This window comes from Elephantulus edwardii, unplaced genomic scaffold (assembly GCF_000299155.1).
Source record: "Elephantulus edwardii isolate Elephantulus edwardi_28Jun2011 unplaced genomic scaffold, EleEdw1.0 scaffold00069, whole genome shotgun sequence".
Lineage (NCBI taxonomy): Eukaryota > Metazoa > Chordata > Mammalia > Macroscelidea > Macroscelididae > Elephantulus > Elephantulus edwardii.
Genome location: NW_006399819.1, coordinates 3,285,773 through 3,294,041, shown reverse-complemented (window position 1 = coordinate 3,294,041; position 8,269 = coordinate 3,285,773). Strand labels below are relative to the sequence as shown.

At 38.1% G+C, this 8,269-nt stretch overlaps 1 pseudogene; it reads right to left on the bottom strand.

Moving 5' to 3' along the window:
• LOC102868526 overlaps window positions 1-8,269 on the bottom strand; it is a 79,044-nt pseudogene that overhangs the window by 1,704 nt on the left and 69,071 nt on the right.

The window sequence follows — 8,269 nt, the reverse complement described above, 5'->3', positions numbered from 1 at the left end:
AATTCACTTCTGTGATGTCAGTCTTTCATGGTGCTCCTGGTGTCTTTAGAGTTTAGGAGTCTCTAAGTCCTAATTCCAGGTACTAGGTTTGGTTACACAGAAAAAACAAACAAACAAACAAACAAACAAACAAACAAAAAACCAAACCCAACAGGTTTAGGGAAGGATTTCTGACTTGCCAAGAGGACCTAGTCCTTGGCGAAGGACATCATACTTGGAAAGGTGGAGGGATAGTGCAGGAGAGGAATACTCCAGTTGAGATGGATTGACACAGTAACTGGGGCAATGGAATGAGGTGTGTCAGTCAGTGAGATTGGCTCAGGATAGGACCGGTGTTAGATCTATTGTACTCAGGGTCACTATGAGCGCAGGACACTTGATTGCACATAATAGCAACCTCATCAATGGAGAAATAATTAAAATCATAAAAAAACATCATTTTACTTGGATCCACAAACATACACATGGTAACAACAGAAAAAACAACAACAAAGCAAGCAAAAGATGCTTTGCATGGGAAAAAAATCTGCTGTTAAGGACCTATCCAAAGTATTAAAAGAGCAAGGGATGTCTGTTTAAAGACTTAAGTGTGCCTTGCCCAAGTCATGGCTTCTTTTTCCCAGTTGTTCCCTATGCATTTGAAAATTGAGTACTGAACTAGAAAGGCAGAAGAAGAATTGATACCTTGAATTGTGGTGTTGGAGAATACTGAATATTCCATGGACTACCAAAAGAATAAGTAAGTCTGTCTTGGATGAAGTTCAACAGGGTTGGTGAAAATTTGGGAATGTTATGAGGAGTGAAGAGTCCTTAGAAAAGACATCATGTTGGGGTAGATGGAGGATCAGAGAAAGAGAAGAAGAGCCTCGACAAGATGGATTGACATTATGACTGTAACAGTGGGCTGGAGGATATCAGATGCCGTGAGATGGCACAGAACAGGATAAAGTTCAGTGTGACATTCAGAGGGTTGTTGTGAGTCATAGTTAGCTTGATGGTAACAAACACTAAGAATGATCAAAGGAAAAACTAATTTTGAACTTTCTTCCCTCTTTTACTTTGTTTTTAGTTCTATAAATTGCCTAATTTCAGGTCCACACAGCAATACATCTTTTAAGAGATTTTTATAGGCGAGTTACCATTTTGCATTCTCAATAGGGAAAGTTTTTAGTATGTTTTAGTATGTCTTTAAAATTGATGTTAATGATACAGTGATATAATGTCCATGTTATGTTTGATCACTTTTCTTGTGGGTGGGAACAAATAGGGCTCTTTTCTAGTCAGGTGACTAGGTTTAGAAAAGGCTGTAGCATGAATGATTCAATTGCCGATGCCGGATGGATCTTAGCAGAAAGCAGAGAATACCAGAAGATTATCTATTTGTGTTTTAATGATTATACAAAGGCATTTGACTATATAGATCATATTAAATTATGGTTAACATTGAAAAGAACAGAAATCCCAGAGCAATGAATTATGCTCATACAAAATCGATACCTAGACCAAGAAGCTGTTGTGCAAATAGAGCAAGGGAATAGTGAATGGTTTAAAATGAAGAAAGGAGTACACCTTTATTCTATATCCTTTCTCCATATCTATTTATTTCCAGGAGAACAAACATGTCTGTTTTAGAGAGGGTGAAACCAAACTATCCCCTAGAGACAAGGATTTTGACGTTCCATCTCACATATTATGGGCACATGGTCAGAAGCGACCACTCCTTGGAGAAAGTTATCATACTCGGAAGGGTAGAGGGGCAGAGCAGGAAGGAAAATCCATGATGAGATGAATTGACTCAGTGACTGGAGAAATAGGCGTAGGTGGGTCGGAGTCAGTGAGACTGGCTCAGAATAGCACAGGGTTCAGACAGCATGTACATAGGGTTACTATGAGTCATAGGTGACTCAATGGCTCATAACAACAAAAACGATGACATATATATTCAACCTATATGCTGAGGAAATCATTGGAGAAGCTAGACTCTGTGAAGAGGAATTTGGTGTCAAGATAAGGGGTAGACTTTTCAACAACCTGTGTTACACAGAGGACATAACCTTCGTTGCTTAAAGTAAGGAGGACTTGAACCACTTGCTACAGATTAAAGACTGTGTAGTCTTCAATACAGATTGCATCTCAACATCAAGAAGACAAAAATCCTCACCATCAGGCTGATACACAACATGCTATATTAAGAAAAACTGAAATTGTCAAATATTTCATCTTACTGGGATCCAAAACCAACATCAGTGGTATCATCAATCAAGAAATCAAAAGATGTGTTGCAATGAGAAAGTCAGCTGTCTGGAATCTCTCTAAAGCAATGAGGAATGATGTCATTTTAAAGAATACGATGCACCTGATTCAGACCATGGTCTTTTCAATCACTTGCTATGCACCTGAGAGCTAGACACTGAATAAGAATGACAGAAGGAGAATTGTTGCCTTTGAGTTGTAGTGGAGAAGAATGCTGAATATCCCATGGAGTGCTAAAAGAACAAACAGATCCGTGTTAGAGAAAGTGCAGCCAGAGTGCTGTTTAGTAGTAAGGATGGTGAAGCTTCATCTCACGTACTTTGAGCATGTTGCTAACAGAGGCTATTCTTTGGAAAAGGATATCACACTTGGAAGGGTGGAGGGTCAGTGTAAGAGAGGAAGATCATCAACAAGATGGACTTACACAGTGGCTATGACAATAGGTCAGAGCATAGTGGAGATAGTGATGGTGGGGCAGGATGAGGCAATGTCCAGATCTATTGTTCACAGGGTTGCTATGAATTGTACTCAACTTGATGGCCAACAACAACAGTCTTTATAATATTGGATATAGTTGATACCTCCTTTCTAATTTATCTTTGCTGTTATTATGTGCTGCCAAGTCTCTTGTGACTCATAGAGACCCTATGTACAATACCCCTGAACCCTGCTCTATCCTGTGCTAACATTATTGTCTCTGACACACCTACTCCCGCTGCCCCAGTCACTGACTGAATCAATCCATCTCATTGAGGGTCTTCCTCTTCTACGTTGTCCCTCCACCTTCCCGAGCATAACATCTCTCTCCAAGGACTGGTCCCTCCTTTCAGTATGTCCAAAGTATGTCAGAAAAGCTTCAGAATCCTTGCCTCCAAGGAGCAGCCTGGTTTCACGCTCTTTAGAATAGACCTGTTTGTTCTCCTAGCAGTCCATGGACTTATTCAACATGCTTCTCCAGCACCAAAGTTCAAAGGCAACAATACTCTTTTCTATCATTTCGTCTAGTCAGTTGTCCTCCAGATTTTTTGACATTGTTATTGTTAAGTGCTGTCAGGTCATAGATGACTCATAGTGACCCCATGAATGAAAGACTTGAACACTTGTATAACTTTCATCGTTTCTCCAAGTTCATAAAATTTCTGGAAGTAAGCTATTTTGGAGATAAGTTCTTTTGGAAGTGGATGCCACTCCTGCTTCCAAGCTTGTTTTAATAGGGGAGCTCCACCAAACTCTGTCCACTGTGGGTAACCATTATCGCATTTGACACATCAGTGCCACAGTGTTCACTTCACAGCAACTACGAGTTATCTCTATACAGCGAATGGACAGATTAGTGCTATAATTTTTCGGCATTAGAGAATGTAAAAAAAATGGATGCAAGCTTATTTAGTTACTATCTATTCAAATACCCTCGTTTTCTTCTTGCAGGGTTTTTTTTGGTCCAAGTTATTATTTTTGTCTTTTTGCTATTTTTACTACTTTTCTCTCTTCTTTATTATTTTCAGGATAGGAAATAATTAATGATTTACAATTGATGATAAATTGACTTGTTACATTTTTTTCTTTTGTATTGTGATTTTAATAAATGTTTACAGAAAGTTGACTCTTCTTTCATTCATTGTTGCACATTTTCCTCTCTAGACTTACTACATTTTACATAGTATTAATCATCTAGACATTTCCCTCTTATATATTTGTCTCTTACATAAAATGGAGTTCTTTTTTCTCTCTTGTTGAATGAATTTGAAATTCTTTTAATAAGTGGCAAGTTGATTTTGAATATGAGTATTACCGGAACTCACTTCTCACAAGTGTATGATTTTGCTAAATGTAACAAAATTTTAGCATAGTGCCATTCTCTTGAACAAAGGTTCCTGGATGGGACAAATAGTTTACACTTAACTATTAAGAAAAAGTCTGGTGATTTGAACCTATGATAGGGAGCTCTGGTGACTCAACGATAAGGAGTTTCTTTGCCATTTCAAAGGCACGTAGTTAAAATATGCCAATTGCTCTCTAGAGGAAGATGAGCAATTTCCTCCCACGCCTCTGAAAATCTACTAAAGGGTCAGCTATGAATTGGTTATTATTTAAGAATACAACAGTAACAACAACAGTGGTATTATAAAGATAATCTGTCTCTGAAAGATTTCTGCTCAGAAAACATCACGGAGCAGTTTTACTGTGTACAGATAAAGTTGATTTGAATTGGAATTAACTTGAAAACAGCTAATTTCAGTTTTGGATTTTTGATGTATTAAACACATAATGTTTGCCAGGGACCACTCTAAGAGTTCAAAATCAGTAAAGTATATATTTTTGCCTTTATCTTATGATGAGGAAACTGACATCCAAAGTGGATGAGATAATTTATCCAAGTTTACATACTAAGTGAGTGTCTTAACTGGATTGTGTATTTCAGGAACCTCTCTTCTCTTTTTTACTGTTTCACTCTTTTGTGGGTAACTAGACTAAAAAGTACTGGCACATAAGCTCTCTTTTTTGGATGACTGCTAAATTTTTTGGAATAAATAAGCAGCTTTCTTTTAGATATGTGCCTGCTAAGACTTCTTCCCAGCTAGTGAATGGAAGCGAGATACCTTGAAACGAGATATATGTTTTGTTGCTGTGCATATGTTTTTTCCCCCCTCAGACCTGAAAACCTGAGTACTCTTCTATTGTCATATGTTCCCAAGCTCAAATGTTCCACTCTGCCATGGGATTCTATGAGTCATGCATACATCTGATGTTCTTTCAGTTAATGTTCATGTTAGGATCACATCATAATGGCTTTTTTACTGACATCCTAGACTCTACCCCTAATGCATCATAGAGTATTTTGAATATCTGATAATGACATTTCTGATAATATAGTTTGCTGTTTGAAAACAGACTCTTCACTAACAAAAGTAATACTCTGCTTCCTTAAGCAAACCTTTTCTTATGAAAGTTAAAATAGGCTAAGCTTTATGCTGAAATCTACTACATCCACTCCAGACTGGTTGAAAGCAGCTTTTTAAAACTCAGTTATTGCCTCATGCTTTCTTTTCCCCTCAGGTAAATGAGGACAATCCCTTGTCTGTGATCTCCCTAGATGATTAGAGAGTTAAGTAGGTAGATGGGAAAGCCAATTAAATGCTTTGAATTCATAACACAAACTATTAAAAGTCAAGCTACCATGATTATAAAAGAGTTTACTGCAATTCTCAAATAACACATTTAAATACAGAGTAGAAGGGGCATTTAACTTGCCACGTCATATAAACGAGGACTTGTGCATGTGTATATAAACATCTGTAAAGCAAAATATTACATAGTATAGCTTCCATGTCTTAAATGTGCAAAATAACAACCAAGCCACTTGCTTTATTTGCTGTTTTCTGTGTTCCAAAGGGCAGCTTGACTTCAGCAGAATCCAGACATGAATGTGGGTGGGCAAAGAAAACCCCTCCTCTGGGTAACCATATCTGTGCTTTCTAATCTTATTCACAAACACACCCTAGATATCAGTGAAATTATGGGATAAACACTGTGGCAAATTTGGCTCTACAGTGTTGTTTTCCAAGATGTAGACTATTCACTAATTCGGATAATGGTGCATTTATTCCACATTGAAAACTGGGAATTCCAAGGTGATTAAGATAGAATTGGTTCCCATCAGATAGACCCAGATATAACAGCAAGTTACAAATGAGTGGCATAAATTCTTCATTAAAATTATGGAAAATAACTCATGAGAGAGGCAGAGAAAAACTCAACTCAGGTGTGTTGTCATGGTGGTGGTTAGGCAAGGAGTACAACTCTAGTGACCCTATCAACAATAGATCTGAGCCCTGTGCTATCCTATTCTATGTTATCCTTATCATCTTTGACATGTTTGAGCCCATTGCTGCAGACACTGTGTGTATCCATCTCCTTGAGGGTCTTTCTCTCTTTTCACTGACCTTCTACCTTTCCAAGGAATGTTGTTGTTGGGTGTCATTAAATTAGAACTGACTGATTGCTGACCCTCCAGTGGGTTTTCAGAGGCAGTAAATAGCACAGGAGATTGCTCATCCTTCTTCCATGGAGCAGCTTGTGACCTTGAATCTTGTATCTTTGTGATTAAAGCACATTTTCTTACTACGAGGCTACCAAAGCTCCCTTTACTCAAAACAACCCTCTTAAATAGGCAATATCATGATGATTAGAGATAGAAATTGTGCCAATGATTTCATATTGCCTGGATCCACATTCAGCATCCTTGGTACCAACAGCCAGGACATTAAAAGACTTATTGTATTGGGAAAGTCCATCGTCAGAGATCTCTCCAAACAGCTGAGAAGCTATGATGTCATTTAAAAGACCAAGGTGCACCCAATCCAAGCCATGGTCTTTTCAATCACTTGCTATGCATCTGAGAGTTGAACAATGAATAAGGGTGAGAGAAGAAGAATCAATGACTTTGAGTTGTGTTGCTGAAAAAGAGGACTGAATATCCCATGGCCTGCCAAAAGAACAAACAAGTATGTCTTGGAAAAGGTGCAGCCAGGGAGCCCCTCGAAACAAGGATAATAAAACTTCATCTGACCTACTTTGAACGTGTTAGAATAGGCCAGCCCTTGGAAAAGGACATCAAGCTTGAAAAGGTGGAGGTACAGTGAAGGAGGGGAATATCCTCATTATGATAGACTGATAGCAACTGTACCTGAAAATTCAAGTGTGTCAGAGATAATGATGATGGCACAGGAGAGGGTAGGGTTCATATGGTCACTGTGAGTTGTTCTTGACTCAGTGGCACTTAAAAACCAACATGTTTAAATATCTCTATTTATTTTTCTTGGCAGTCCATGGGATATCAGTACTTTTCTCCAACATCACAACTCAAATGCATTGACTCTTGTCTATTTTCCATATTAATTTTCCAGCTTTCAGATGTATAACAAGTCTTTGACTAGACCATGCCTTAAATTAGGCAGACTTTACAGTCTTTTAACCGACATCATCACTTCTCAATTCTTTGGAGAAGTCCCTGACAGCAGAGTTTCCCAGTGCAATACAGCTTTTGATTACTTGACGGCTATTACCAAGGGAGAAGGCAAGTGATAAACGGTGAGGGGAAATCCGCCTACATCCCAAACAAAATCACGGTTGTTTGGATGCTGTACTGGGTTCTCTATTTAACAATATGCCCACACTTAAATCTCCTTAGCTTTTGAGTAGGGAAAACAAAGCATGAAAAACACAAAAACTGAACAAAACCAACAAAAACCCCCAAACATCATCCAGCTATATTTTTTTCCCCTAAAGTTTCTGCCCATTCATCTATTTCCTTCAGTTTCCTATTCTCTCAAACTGGAGCCTAATCTGTATAAAAAGTTGAAACAGTACTTCCCATACAAACTCAACAACGAAACTGTAAAAAAGAAAGCATATGATTCTTTATTAGCTTCCTTTTTCTGTTGTGTTCCCACAAGGCATCTGGTCTCATTGAGGCCACATCTACCCACATCAGTAAGAAAAGGGAAGCCCTTGACTTTCACACACATTTCTGAAGGGTATTCCCTGTCTTAGTTCTGACAAAGTTGTAGCACTCTGAAGCTTTGTCCCACCTACTAGTGACTATTGTTAGGAGCTGTCAACTCATAGGGACCCCAGGTGACAAAATAGAATTTTTACTCATAGGGACCATGAGTGATGAAATAGAACTGTCATGTAGGATTGTGGTGGTTTTTTTTTGGGTTTTGGTGTTTTGTTTTTTTTTTCCTTAAGGAGAAAATACACACACCCACACACACACCCACACACATACACATATTCCCCCCTTAAGGATATATATGTATTAGTTTGCATATAAAATTCATACATACTGTGTTTCATTAATATACATTTTTTTTTTTTTACAGTTTAAGTCTTTTATTGTAAAAACAGGAGAATAACCAGTGACGTGCGTATGGATATACAAAGAGTTTTTAGCTGATGTTCATGAAGGGTAATGAGTTCTTGGAACAGTGTCACTAATGAAAGGAAATCCTAT